The following is a 15404-nucleotide window of genomic DNA, read 5'->3' on the forward strand; positions in this document are numbered from 1 at the left end:
CCGCCTAGATTTCAGAAGATGTATGAAAATGCCTGGAAATCCAGGCAAAAGTTTGCTGCGGGGGGGGGGGGGGCCCTCATGGATAACCTCTGGTAGGGCAGTGTCAAAGGGAAATATGGGGTTGGAGCCCCCACACAGAGTCCCCACTGGGGTACTGCCAAGCAGAGCTGTGAGAAAAGGGCCACCATCCTCCAGACCCCAGAATGGTAGATCCACTGACAGCTTGCACTGTGTGCCTGGAAAAGCTGCAGACACTCAATGCAGCCAGAAGGGAGGCTGTACCCTGCAAAGCCACAGGGGCGGGGCTGCCCAAGACCCTGGGAACCCACTTCTTGCATCACCTAGATGTGACACATGGAGTCAAAGGAGGTCATTATGGAGCTTTAAGATTTGCCTGCTGGGTTTTGGACTTGCATGGGGCCTGTAGCTCTTTCGCTTTGGCCAATTTCTCCCATTTGAAACGAGTGTATTTACCCAATGCCTGTATCCCTGTGTATCTAGAAAATAACTCACTTGCTTTTGATTTTACAGGCTCATAGGTGGAAGGGACTTGCCTTGTCTCAGATGAGACTTTGGACTATGGAATTTTGAGTTAATGCTGAAATAAGAGTTTGGGGGACTTTGGGGAAGGCATGATTGCTTTTGAAATGTGACGACATGAGATTTGGGAGAGGCTGGGGAAGAATTATATGGTTTGGCTCTGTCCCCACCCAAATCTCATCTTGAATTGTAACAATTCCCATGTGTCAAGGGTGGGGCCAGGTGGAGATAATTGAATCATGGAGGCAGTTTCCCCCATGCTGTTCTCATGGTAGTGAATAAGTCTCATGAGATCTGATGGTTTTATAAATGGGAGTTCCCCTGCACATGCTCTCTCCTGCCCACCATGTCTGACTAAATTTTGTATTTTTACTAGAGACGGGGTTTCACTATGTTGGCCAGGCTGGACTCCAACTCCTGATCTCGTGATCCGTCCACCCCAACCTCCCAAAGTGCTAGGATTATAGGCATAAGCCACCACACCCGGCCTCTTTTTCTTCTTTTTCTTTTTTTTATCTGGAGACTCAGTTTTGCACTCGTTGCCCAGGCTGGAGTGCAATGGTGTGATCTCAGCTCACTGCAGTCTCCACCTCAGCAGGAGAGCAGGAATCTTCAGTGATCCACGGGCAGATCTGCAGCCATTGTGGGCACCTGTTCCTCCTGTGACCTTTGTGCCCGTGTCTCTCCCTCCAGTACCTATTGCATGACCCCCTACGTCCGCCTCCTGCCATTGCCAGCAAGTGCCTTGCACGGGTACCTGGCTGCGCTTATTAATCCATTATGGTCGCTCTGTCACTGGTGCCATTATGTGCTCACACGCCCACTCCCTCAGGTTTAGAAGGCACGTTGCCCTGCAACAGAAGAATCTGCTGGCTTAGACTTTGGCCGAGTTGGCAGCTGGATGAGGACGCTCAGAGCCCAGCTCTCGAGAGTTCAAGCATCTAACGGTTCCCCACTGCTCCCAGGAGCGGTTACCCGGGCACTCTGTGCCCCTCATTCCTGTTTGGGCCAAGGCCGAGGACCTGTGAGTAGGGCTCAGTTGCCTTCAGCCCATCCCCCAGTTCACTTTGCTTGTGGGATCTCCCCGTTGCTCCTGCCCCTGGACTGAGTGGCAGGCCGTCCTACAAGCACCCGGACACTCGACATCAGTGGTGTCAAGACAACTCTAAGAAGGTTTTCCGTGATCCTGCAAGACCTGTGCTCCATCCTGGTGATTCTCCCTTCAATTTCACCGCACAGGTACCACAGTAAGCCAGTGCTGTGTGCTCCGAGTTCCAGGGCATCCTCCAGCTCAGCCACTACACTGAGCACAAGGACTCTGTGGGGCCCAGGAGCAGGTAGTCACCCCTTTGGGGTTCACAACACCCGGCTGTCCCCAGACTTGTGTCCAGGGAAGATAGTGTTGAGGGCCCTCAAGGAGAGCGGGGCAGGGATGCCTGAGCAGGACAAGGATCCCAGAGTCCAAGAAAATCCTGATGATCAGAGAACGGTCCCCGAGGTCACCGGGGATGCACGGTCTGCATTTCAGCCCCTGCGGGACAATGGAGGCCTCTCTCACTTTGGGCCCAGGCCCGGGTCTCTGCAGACAGACCTCCATGCCCAGAGCTCAGAAATCAGATATAACCAGACATCCCAGACCTCCTGGACGAGCTTGAGCACCAAACGAAATGCCATCTCCAGCTCCTACAGCTCCACGGGAGGCTTGCTGGGGCTAAAGCAGAGGAGGGGGCCAGCCTCATCCTGCTGCCAGCTGACCCTCAGTTACTCAAAGACAGTGAGTGAGGACAGGCCTCAGGCTGTCTCTTCGGGTCACATACGGTGTCAAAAGGCGGCAGATACAGCACCGGGGCAGACACTCGCCCCAAGGGGTGGCTCCCCTAGATCCCAGGCCTCTAGGACCCGTAGACGCAAGATTCCCCTGCTGCCACGCAGGCGAGGGGAGCCTTTGATGCTGCCACCTCTCTTAGAGCTGGGGTACCGGGTCACGGCTGAAGACCTGCACCTGGAAAAAGAGGCAGCATTCCAGCGGATCAACAGCGCGCTGCAGGTTGAGGACAAGGCCATCTCGGACTGCAGACCCTCACGGCCTTCCCACACTTTGTCCTCACTTGCAGCAGGGGCTTCGGGTGGGCCTCCCGTTTCTGAAGAACCCACTATGGATGCACAGCAGGATAGACCCAAGTCCCAACACTGCCTGGGCCTAGTGGCCCCCCTAGCATCTGCTGCAGAGGTCCCCTCTACAGCTCCCGTGTCTGGGAAGAAGCACAGACCACCAGGACCCCTGTTCTCCTCCTCAGATCCCCTTCCTGCCACCTCTTCCCACTCCCGGGACTCAGCCCAGGTCACCTCGATGATTCCTGCCCCCTTCCCAGCTGCAAGCACGGATGCCGGCAGGAGAAGAACAAGGTCGGCTCCTGCAGCTGCCGCAGCAGCCCCTCCCCCCTCCACATTGAACCCCACGTCGGGGTCACTACTCAATGCAGTGGATGGAGGCCCCTCCCATTTCTCGGCCTCAGCCACAGCTGCAGCAGGTGCCCAGAGGTCAGAAGTGAGATATAACCAGAGATCCCAGACCTCCCGGACCAGATCGTGCCCCAAACGAAATGCCAGCCCAAGCTCCCACAGCTCTATGGAAGGCCTCTGGGAACAAAAGCGGAGGAGGGGGCCAGCCTCATCCCACTGCCAGCTGGCCCTCAGTTCCTCAAACACAGTGAGTGAGGACGGACCTCAGGCTGTCTCTTCGAGTCACACCCAATGTGAAAACAAGGCAGATACAGCACCAGGGCAGACACTCGCCCCCAGGGGTGGCTCCCCCAGATCCCAGGCCCCTAGGCCCCGCATCAACAGTGCACTGCACGTTGAGGACAAGGCCATCTCGGACTGCAGACCCTCACGGCCTTCCCACACTTTGTCCTCACTTGCAACAGGGGCTTCTGGTGGGCCTCCCGTTTCTAAAGCACCCACTATGGATGCACAGCAGGACAGACCCAAGTCCCAAGACTGCCTGGGCCTAGTGGCCCCCCTAGCATCTGCTGCAGAGGTCCCCTCTACAGCTCCCGTGTCTGGGAAGAAGCACAGACCACCAGGACCCCTGTTCTCCTCCTCAGATCCCCTTCCTGTCACCTCTTCCCACTCCCGGGACTCAGCCCAGGTCACCTCGCTGATTCCTGCCCCCTTCACAGCTGCAAGCATGGATGCCGGCATGAGAAGAATGTTTTGTGTTCGAAATTGTTTGAGGGGTTTGGGTTTATTTTTGATGTTTTGTTTTTGTTTTTGTTTTTGTTTTTTTGCTTACATGGGCATCCTTCAGCTTTTAATAATCTGAAAAATTCTATTTACCCATTGTCAATGTGTATAAATTAATCTGAGTCAATTTTATACAATAAAAGGTGAACTTTTATGCATGAAACAATAATTTAACAAAAAATGTACCGGAAGAAGAATGTTCATGACAAATATAGGAAACATAAATATTACCAAATATTGGCAAGCACTGAAATGTTCAGAAATATAAGTCTATTACAGTTATAGCTCTCTCAAGCAAAAAAATAGCAGAGAAAAACTTAGTTTACCTTAGGGGCTATTTATTTACTTAGAGATTTGTTAAAAGGTCAAATGGGGTCACACAGAATACTAAGAAGAGCTGTTCACCCAGGCCTCACTAAGAACTCTTCTTCATTCAGTAGCTATATAGTAATATGACAACTGCTCCTACGACCCAAAGAGGAACTACAGCAACTACTCTTTAGCATCTGTTGCTCCCAACTCTGCTTTTCAATTATATGACTCAAGCATTCTGGCTCCATTAACTATTACTTCTGTTACTCCCAATTAAATTCCCTCTAAAAAATAAAAATTTTTAAAGCTGCAATTTAAGCTCTCTGCTGCCTCATGACTTCAATTCCATCAGAGTTATGCATTGTTTCCTCTGTACATCTTTGCTCTGCTTCCATTGCTAATTCCCTAGTAAAGTGTTGTATATTCAAAGTTCCAAAGAAACAGAATATCCAAGACATCACCAATCATCCAAAACACAGTGTAGGAGGCCACAGTTAAGAGAAGCAAGACCATTAGCTCTTTTTATAGGCTCGAGAACAACAGGATGCTTTGGTCCTGTATCAGCAGGATGCTTTTCGGGTAGATCCTACCTGCCACCCTAGCTATGGGCACATGTCAGAGTCCCATGTAATAAAGGAGACAAAAGGAAACCACCACGAGTATAAACTAAGAAAAGTACTCCAAGGTTTCTAAGAATGGAGCTGTATAACTCACTTTGCCCCATTTGTTACTTCTCCACGGTACTTACCACCACCTATTACATATATTTTGTTTATAGTCAGTCTTCCCTCATTAGAATGAAAGTTCCGTGAGGATAGGACTATACAGTCAGCCCTTAGTATCCATGGGGTACTAGTTTCAGGATCTCCTGAGGATAACAAAGGATACTCAAGTCCCTGATATAAAATGACATAGTATTTGCACATCACCTTTGCACATCCTCCCATATACTTCATATCAACTCTAGATCACTCATAATATCCGATGTAAATGTCATGCAAATAGTTATTGTACTATATTGTGTAAGGAATAAGGAGAAGAAAAAAGTCTGTACATGTTCAGTACAGACGCAACTTTTTTTTCCAATATTTCCAATCCTCGGTTGGCTTAATAAACAGATGTAGAACGCAGGAATAAGTTCTGGTGTCCTATTGCATAGTAGGATGAGTATAGTTAACAATAACGTATCATATATTTGAAAATAGCCAGAAGAGTAGATTTTGAATTTTCTCCCTACAGAAAAATCATTATGCAAATTACCCTGATTTGATCATTACACATTGAGTACATGTATTAAAACATCACATTGTACCCCATATATATGTACAATTATTATGTGTCAATAAAAATTTAATGTCAATATGTGAAATAAAATGAAAAAATAATTTTTAAAGCTGTAATTATCTCCATCTGGTAGGAATATATATAATCTGAAATAAAAAATATATTTGTAATTGTTAGGACAAAATAGATTATAGATTATTTTAAGTTTGCAAATTATAAATTATAAAATGCTCACAGAACCTGAAAAATTATCGGTATTGTTAAATATTTAAAAAGCTGTCCTTGGAGAGAAAGAAACCTATCAGATTTACATCAACAAGTGTAATATATCAGCCTATTACCATCTGCTACAGACTGCATGTTTGTGTTCCCTCAAAATTCATATGACAGGCCGGGCGCAGTGGCTCATGCCTGTAATCCCAGCACTTTGGGAGGCCGAGGCGGGTGGATCACGAGGTCAGGAGATCGAGATCATCCTGGCTAACATGGTAAAACCCCGTCTCTACTAAAAATACAAAAAATTAGCCGGGCGCAGTGGCGGGCGCCTTAGTCCCAGCTACTGAGGAGGCTGACGCAGGAGAATGGCGTGAACCCAGGAGGCGGAGCTTGTAGAGAGCCGAGATTGTGCCACTGCACTCCAGCCTGGGTGACAGACAGAGCGAGACTCTGTCTCAAAAAAAAAAAAAATTCATATGATAAAGCCCTAACCCCCAAGGTGAGGATATTGGGAGGCGTGGCCTTTAGGAGAGAATTGGGTTTAGATGAGGTCATGAGAATAGAGCCCCTATGGTGGCATTACTTCCTTTATAAGAAGAGACACTAGAGCTGCTTTTCTCCCTACCATGTGAGGATACTGAGAGAAGATGGCCATTTCCAATCTAGGAAGCAGGCCCTCTTTAAGAAACGTAATTTGCCAACACTTTGATCTTGCACTTCCAGTCTCCAGAACTGTGAGAAATATCTCGTTTTTTGTTTTTTGAGACAGAGTCTCATTCTGTCATCCAGGCTGGAGTACAGTGGTGCGATCATGGCTCACTGCAACCTCCGCCTCCCAGGTTCAAGCAATTCTCCCACCTCAGCCTCCCAAGTAGCTCAGACTACAGGCGTGCACCACCATGCCCAGCTAATTTCTGTAGAGACAAGGTTTTGCCATGCTGCTCAGGCTAGTCTCAAACTCCTGAGCTCAAGTTATCCACCTGCCTCGGCCTCCCAAAGTGTTAGGAATACAGGCATAAGCCACCACGCCTGGTCAAAATACCTACTGTTTAAGCTACCTAATTTATGGTATTCTGTTTTAGCAGCTGAAGCAGACTAAGATACCATCCTATAAGCTACAGACCAGCACTATCCAATAGAACTTTGTATGACGAGGAAATGTTTTATATCTGTGCTATCCATTATGTTAGCCACTAGCCACATGTATCCATCAAGTATTTGAAATATGGCTAGTGCAACTAAAGAACTTAATAATTTTTTTTTTTTTTGAGATGGAGTCTCGCTCTGTCCCCCAGGCTGGAGTGCAGTGGCGCCATCTCGGCTCACTGCAAACTCTGCCTCCCAGGTTCACGTCATTCTCCTGCCTCAGCCTCCTGAGTAGCTAGGACTGCAGGCGCCCGCCACCACGCCCGGCTAATTTTTTGTATTTTTAAGAGAGATGGGGTTTCACCGTCTTAGTAAGGATGGTCTCGATCTCCTGACCTCATGATCTGCCCACCTCGGCCTCCCAAAGTGCTGGGATTACAGGCGTGAGCCACCACGACCGGCCAATTTTTATTTTATCTTATTTAAATAACCACATGTGGCTAGTGGCTAATGTACTGAACACTACAGCCGTAGACAATATGAAATAAATATAAAGCAGTCTCAACTTTGGAAAAACAGAAGACTCTTACTGCCTCATAATATAGATGAAAAATGAAATACTAAGTTAAGTAAAATGTTCTTTAAAGAACAAAAACATAAGAAAACCTAATGAAAGCTATAAAAGTCCATTGGATAATAATGCTACCAGTACTAAGGAAGTTACAGCCCCTAAAAGTGACTTGCAGTCACAAATATAAAAATGACTATTCAAGTGAACTCCTAAGGTAAAAATTTGTTATTCACCATGCTCTAAAATGGTCTGTAATATTCTTCAGAGATGGCACGGTAAAGTATGATACAAGGGTAATATTAACAGTATGCTGTCACGGGTGCCATTCTCTTAAAAAAGAAATCCCAAAATAAATATAAATGGAAAGCAAATAATTAAACACACTAAATACAGATTATTACAAAAATCCATAAGGAATTCTGGTGGAGAAACAACTTAATAATCAAAATCCCAAATATAAAATTTATCTATCAAAAATGAAAATGCTGACATACAGTTTCTTGCAAAAAAAAAGTTTAGAAATTTTTTAATATAAATAAATAAGAACATCTTTTTAAACAAAATCTTAGGCTGTTGAGTCCCGTTTATTTTCTACACCTCTAATTCCAAAGCTGAGAAACAAACGGATACTTCAGAAAAAAAAAAAAAATAACTCATGACAATTTGTCTTTTGGACACAGAATATAAAGGAAAAATAAAATTTATGTCTATCTGGCTAGACCTCAATTGAATTTTTCATCCTAGCTGGTTCCTAAATCCAAATCAGATACTTATCAATAAAACTGTTTTTCTGCACAGCTACTACTAGCTAGAAACTGCTTCTCCAAATTTATACTGACCATTTCTTCTAAAATGTGGAAATTCTAGCTCATAGTTTTTAAAAAACCATTCTTAATGTACTGATTCCAGAGTACTAATTCCAATGGCCAAGAAAATTCAAAAAGATTTGGAGTGGTCTCTGAGATTAGAATGTGTGACAATGTGAAGCATTTCACTACAATGTCCAAGATTAAAGTGTCAAAGCAGATGAGGAAATGAAGCTCCCAAAACAGACGCCCATGAGAAAGAAGCCCAGAAAAGCAAAAGGGGCCACAGCCCAGGACCTTACAATAAAGAAAAGTGGCTCTGGCCCCACGGTATCCTTCCTGAAACACTGGGAAAGAATGAAGTCCTTAGCAAAATTCTGACCAGGATCCCAAATTTAAATGTAAGCTTGTAAGGAAAACACCTATGGACTTGTGTTTAATTTGTCCATCTAAGATATAAAATTACAAGTTTGACCAAATGTGCCAGTTGTCCACTTATTGTCTCTCAGCTCCGAATTCAACCTTTCATGTCTGCTCTGCAGAAATGAACTTGGACCCTCTAAACATTTTTCCTTTGCTAGTTGGCATGATGTTAGATCGACATTGTAAGAGGAGATTTTCCTCTTCTTTCCAAGAGTCTTGTGTGCTCCTCTTGGCAGGGTTCTGTACTGCAACACAGCTTCTCCAGTGTCCAGATCCAGAACCCGTGCAGTTTGCTCCATTGTCAAGCTCCTGAAGTGCACAGCAGTCAGCAGCACCGAGTATCTTCCACCAGTACCTCCACAAGGCAGTATTATAGCAGAGTGATTCTGATGAGACAGATTTCTACCACAGCAACTTCTCTTCATTCAGTGAGCCACAGCCATGCCCCCTCAAACAGGGTCTGGATCTTAATCCCAGAGGCCCTGGATGTTGTATCTCAACCCCAGGGGTTGACGCTCCTTTTATCTGTTATTCTTATATTCCTTAGAGTTCTCTTTACTTTTTACTAGCCAATCCTCATTGCTCCAAAACCGTTATAGCTGGCAATTCTTCGTATTAATCTTTCCTTGTTCAAATTACATGTGATTTCTCTATTCTAATCAAACCCTGACTGATAGATCAAATTTCAGGCAATTAATCAAACTGAGAAAATTATAGGGCATTATGCCTAATTTGTTATTTTATATATTAGCAAACACATAAGATCTGATAATCAGAAAGTTCAGAGCGCTAAACCAAAGTCTCTGAAGAAACAATGGAAGGAATCAGTAACGGTCTTTGCTTTGACTTATTATTTTCTATTGGTTAGAATCTAACACAGCCATGTGAGGGTCCCTGGTATTATAACACACACAACACTGACAGCAATGCCCATGAGTCTTATCTGGTGTTGACACAAAGGAACAACGCCCCGTGGACTTGGAAAGGACCACAGCGCAAGCATCAGGGTGTCCTTGTATGACTGAATGACGTTCTTCCAAGGCTTCTGCGACCTCTTTCTGCACTCTGTCCCCATGCTGCTGCAGCCTCGCTGTCTTGCTGGCTGTCTCACTGCATTAGAGAAATACATCTTTGACATATGCTCTGTATGTGTTTCTATGAAAGTCATGTTTTTAACTTTTTAAAAATGATACTTGGACAGAAATTTGGCAAATATATATCAAGGTTCTCAAGTGAATATCTTCTCTGCAACAGGAATGTCGCTTCTAGAAATTTTCCCTCTGAATAGAATTAGATAGAAGTTGAGGCCAGGCGTGGTGGCTCATGCCTGTAATCCCAGCACTTTGGGAGGCCAAGGTGGGCGGATCATGAGGTCAGGAGATCGAGACTATCCTGGCTAACATGGTGAAAACCCGTCTCTACTAAAAACACAAAAAAATTAGCCAGGTGTGGTGGCGGGCACCTGTAATCCCAGCTACTCAGGAGGCTGAGGCAGGAGAATGGTGTGAACCTGGGAGGCGGAGCTTGCAGTGAGCCGAGATCATGCCACTGCACTCCAGCCTGGGCGACAGAGCAAGGCTCTGTCTCAAAAAAAAAAAAAAAAAAAAAAGAAGTGAAGAGACATCAGCAAGGAAGTTCAGGTGGCTTTGTCTTACAATGATAGTTTAAAAAAAATGCCATTGGTTCTCAACCTAGGGTGATTTTGTCCTCCAGGGAACATTTGGCAATGTCTAGTGACAGTGTTGATTACCACAGCTAAGGGGAAGGGATGTTTCTGGCATCCAGTAGGCAGAGACCAGAATGTGAAGCCACATCCTGCAGTGTCCAGGGCAGTGTCTCTGAAAAGGATGGGCTAACCCAAACTGCCCATGGTACCGAGGCTGAGAAACCCTCACTTAAGGTACCACCCTAGGGATTAGGAGGAATAAATTAAAGTGGAATGTTTCACAACCATTTTAATTATGATTAAAAAAAAACTATGATATTGTCCATGTATATTTAAGACTTATTGTTAGGTAAAAAAATTATAAAATTATATTTGTGGTGTTCATATGATCAGAAAAAATACATTAATTAAAATTTCATATGTAAAGAATATTACATCTTTCATGTTTTCCATAGAATGAATACATTTTTGTATGTATGTGTATATACACAGAGAGGGAGAAAGACAAAGTAGCACATAAATAAAAATACATACATTTTATTACCTATTACAGTATTTATTCTTCTACACACTTCTCAGTTCATGTATATACGGGAGCTTTCTTACATCCTGCATGGATGCCTGAGGGTCCACCACTAAGGAGTCTTGTCTCTAAGTGAAGAAGTCATTAAAGCTGTTTATGTAAAGCCTGTGTCTTGGAGACAGGGCGTTAAATCTTTATCAGTCACACGCATTGGGTATGAAATGGCCGATTGGATTGGCTGGCGTGCCTGTCACTCAGCACCGCCCTGGGACCAGACAGCTTTGGTGACTGAGCTGGAAAGGGGCTCCAGAGCTGGACTGACCCTGAGAAGGCTCCACCTCAGAGCAGCACAGGGAGGAGATGAGGCCCCACTGGTTTCCCTGGGGCCAGGCCTCATGTCAAATTGCAGAAACAGCCTGAGGACAGAGCCATGGAGAGCCGAGGAGAGGGCAGGCTTGTCCATTCCAACTTCCATCTCTGCCTCTGACCCACATCTGTGGAATCAGGGTGGTGAACCAGAAGCCTCTGGAGTTTCTCAGTGCTCTGATCCCGTGAATTCCTCCTCTGTCCCCGCGATTTCGCAATGAACGGATGCTTCCCATTCTCACCAAGTGCCTGTTGAAACTTTCCTCAGCCTGACAACTTTCTTCTGTTACTTTCAAATGATCACAGGCTCCCAGGAGGAAAGTTTAGGTAAACCTCTCTTCAAGTGCTGCGTCCCAAAAGTCCCAAAAGTCTACCTATGAGGTGCTCTCAGGACCTGGGACGTGTGATCACGGTATCCGGGGATCAGCCAGCGCTGCGCCCTGGGGAGGAGGAGGCGCCGGGTTACTGGCTCCGGGTTGCATCCCCTCGTCTGGGTCTGTGCTGTTCCTGCACTTCATAACATAATTTTCCTCTTATTCCTTAAGGCTCAACAAGTCTTCTACTGCTCTCAGTCACTTTATCCTGGGAGTCGGATGTTTGCCTGGTTTTTTAGTGCATGTGAATACCTACCCAAAATTGCTATGTGATTTTCAAAATGCTAAATTCCATAGATTCTTTGAGACCAGTGACTTTCACTCTTTCAATCCATTTCCATTGGGTTGAACTGTGAAGTATGATAGGGAGAGAAAAGAACACCTTTGTAAACAGCAAAAAAAAAAAAAAAAAAAAAAAAAAGAAAAACCTCCACAATGTCTTGAACTTCACAGACTTGTGCAAGGTTGGAGCCAGTGTTTTTAACCCTGGCACTATTGACATTTTAGGCTGGACAATTCTTTGTGATCAGAGACTGTCCTCCCTGTGGAAGAGTATTTAGCAATGTCCCTAGGCTATACCTACCAGATGCCTGTAGCTCTGCCCTTAACCCCCACTACAGGGTGAAAAGTCAAAAATGTAAAAATGTCATATCTAGGGCAACACAGGGATCCATGTGCCCCGTTGAGCCTTCACTGTGAAGGTGCAGAAGGAGCCCAGAGCTCGTCTCTCTTCTGTGGAGATGGATGCCTCCTCTTGGTGGCCTGCAAGAATGTGGTTGATCCCAGACCATACGTCTGAAGAGTCATCAGTCCCATTGAGCAGCAGACCATAGCTGGGATGGTTTATAAAAACTGGTCCAGTACATACATGCAAGTGTTACAAGTCATCATGTTTGTGGTAGAAATTGTGATAATTAGGAATGATAATACGTTCTTCTTTGTATTCATTCATGCAACCTAAATTGTCTATGTTTATTCATTTAGTAATTTTTTAAAAGCTGAAGAAATGGAAGAAATTAGAGAGATGTTTCATGTACTCTTAGGTGATGTGGCCAACACACCCTAAGGTCACCCCTCCCCGGTGATCTATGTTTTGGATAATCCACTCCCCTGAGCATAAAGGGGCTTGTGACATAATTCTAGATAATAGAATACAGCAAATGTGATGGTTACATCTGATGTGAGATTCTGCCTTAGCAAGTGGGGGCAAGAGAGACTCCCTCTTGCTGACTTGTGTAAGAAGGGTGGCCGTCCTATAGGAAGGACTGTGAGAGGCCATGTGGCAGGAACCATGGCAGCCCCTGGATGCTGAGAGTGGTCCCCAGTTGATAGGTTTGGCTGTGTCTCCACCCAAATCTCATCTTGAATTGTAGCTCCCATATTTCCCACATGTTGTGGGAGGGAACTGGTGGAAGATAATTGATTCATGGGGGCAGTTTCCCCCATACTGTTCTCATGGTAGTGAATAAGTCTCATGAGATCTGATGGTTTTATAAGGGGAAACCCCTTTTGCTTGGCTCTCATTCTCTCTTGCCTGCTGCCATGTAAGGTGGGCCTTTTGCCTTCCACCATGATGGTGAGGCCTCCCCAGCCACATGGAACTGTGAGTCCATTAAACCTCTTTCTTTTTTTTTTTTTTTAAATAAAGTACCCGGTCTCAGGTATGTCTTGATCACTAGTGTGAAAATAGACTAATACACCAGCTGACGACCCCCCAAAAACAGGAACTTCAGTCCTACAACTACCAACAACCTGAGAGAGCCTCTGACAGGACCACAGCCCTGATTGAGCCCTGATTGTAGCCTGCTGAGACTCAGAGTGGAGGCCACAGCTGGTCTATGCCTGAACTTCTGACCTACTGAGAGCAGAGGTAACTGGTGTGTGATGTTTCGAGTCACTAGGCTGTGGTCATTTGTTATGCAGCCGCAGGTAACAAACACAGACAGCTTCCCTCTCCTTTGAAAACACATCAGCCAAATGCCTTTCATTATTGCAGCCACCTCTAGGCTAAGAGAATGTGAACCCTTGAGTATTCAGTATCTGCCAGATCAGAACTTACAGGATATTGAGGGGGACATGCAGCCTGGAAGAGCTGGAAGCTGACCTGCCTTGCCGCTCTGCCGCTCTGCCGCTCTGCCTTGATGGACTCCTATGGACACAAGCAATGCCACACAGCACCAACACTGGACAGGGACACACTGTGATGGTGGGGGCAGGGACAAGGCAAATCAATACCCCTCTGTAATCTGGTCTGGTCACAAACAAAAACAAGAACGTGGTCAATACCACAAATACGCCTAGGCATGCCCCACCCCGACTTATGTGAGCAGCTGCTGCTTTTACATCAATTGTAGCACCAGCCTCATTCCATTTCTCCCACCTTCCAGGACAATTAAGACATTCAACCACAGAATTACTCCCATTTCCAGACAGCACTCCATCTGAGCATGGCCTGTGTATTAGTCAGGGTTCTCTAAACGGACAGAACTAATAGGATAGATGTACATATGAAGGTGAGTTTATCAGGAGAATTGGCTCACATGATCACAAGGGGAAGTCTCACAATAGGCCGACTGCAAGCTGAGGAGCCAAGAAGCCAGTCTGAGTCCCAAACTTCAAAGGTAGGGAGGCTCACAGTGCAGCCTTCAGTCTGCAGCTAGAGGCCTGGGAGCCCCTGGCAAACCAATGGTGTAAATCCAAGAGTCCAAAAAAAAAAAAAAAAGCTGAAGAACTTGGAGTCTGATGTTCGAGGGCAGGAAGCATCCAGCATGGGAGAAAGATGAAGGCTGGAACACTCAGCAAGTCTGCTCATTCCAACTTCTGCCTGCTTTATTTTAGCTGCTGTGGCAGCTGATTAGATGATGCCCACCCAGATTGAGGGTGGGTGTGCCTCTCCCAGTCCACTGATTAAAATGTTAATCTCCTTTGGCCACACTCTCACATATACACCCAGGAACAATCCTTTGCATCCTTCAATCCAATCAAGTTGACACTCAATATTAACCATCACAGCCTGTTTCCTTGACCCTCCCCAAGATCACCTTGTATAAGCCAAACCCTCCAAGTCTTTCCCAAGGCCCTCTCACTGCTGCTGCTGAGCTGCTGCTGGGTCCCAGTGGTGCACAGCCTTCCTTGTTGTGATGAGCCAGTCGATGGCCTCAACTTTGCTGGGCTACAGGTGTGTTCCTGGTGGCCTTTAGATGATATCATTGACAAGATTATGACCAAGATAATTTTGATGCATCCTAGTTTCAGCTTAAAATTTGGGAAAACATTCATTTAAAAATAACCCGTACCAAGGTTTTCACAAAATACAATCAAAATCAGGGCATATTAGTAGGTAGCTCATATGTGTACCTGCTCATATGTGTATATGTGTATGTGCTGTTGTCATTGATGTCTGGAATGAAGTAATGAATTAGAAAGTCTTCAAACACCAAAGAATGATTTAATGAACTATATTTACATAGTGTATATAACACATATAACATAATTACTTTTTCCTAAAGATAAGAAATTATAATTGTGCATTTTAGAAAGATTTGGTCAAAAGAGGAGGAGGTATGAGGATTTTATCATGATTCTCAATTTCACAAGCATTTCTGTAAATTAGGAGCCTACTGTACTAACTAGAAATGGTGAATGGGTTTTTAACTTCAATTCCATCCATCACGTCCCATCTAAATGCTCTGAGGTGGTAACAACAAACTGTGTCCTAGATCTTCTTCAAGCTGAAGTGCTTTGGGATGATCGCATATTCCAACAATGCCCCCTGGAGGCCAGTTGGCCAGGGCCAGTGGACACTTGTCCCCACAGAAGCAGGTCTGTGCCACTTCTCAGCTGTCAGGATTTGGATTTCCACCCTGATCCAGCTGCTAAACTGTCCCTACCACGTGTCCCTCACCCACTACCAGCCAGTGACTCCTAGCTCATGCAATTTCCGGTGCTCACCTCTTGCTGTCCCCCACCTGGCCCTATCATAAGTTTGTGT

General features: G+C 45.4%; 2 pseudogenes; one reads left to right on the forward strand and one right to left on the reverse strand.

Annotated features, from left to right (window-relative positions):
• Positions 1-15404, reverse strand: part of LOC735678 (beta-glucuronidase-like) — a 469528-nt pseudogene that overhangs the window by 444786 nt on the left and 9338 nt on the right.
• LOC134810243 (putative POM121-like protein 1) lies at positions 1442-6222 on the forward strand (annotated as a pseudogene).

This window comes from Pan troglodytes, chromosome 5, assembly GCF_028858775.2.
Source record: "Pan troglodytes isolate AG18354 chromosome 5, NHGRI_mPanTro3-v2.0_pri, whole genome shotgun sequence".
In the NCBI taxonomy this organism is placed as follows: domain Eukaryota; kingdom Metazoa; phylum Chordata; class Mammalia; order Primates; family Hominidae; genus Pan; species Pan troglodytes.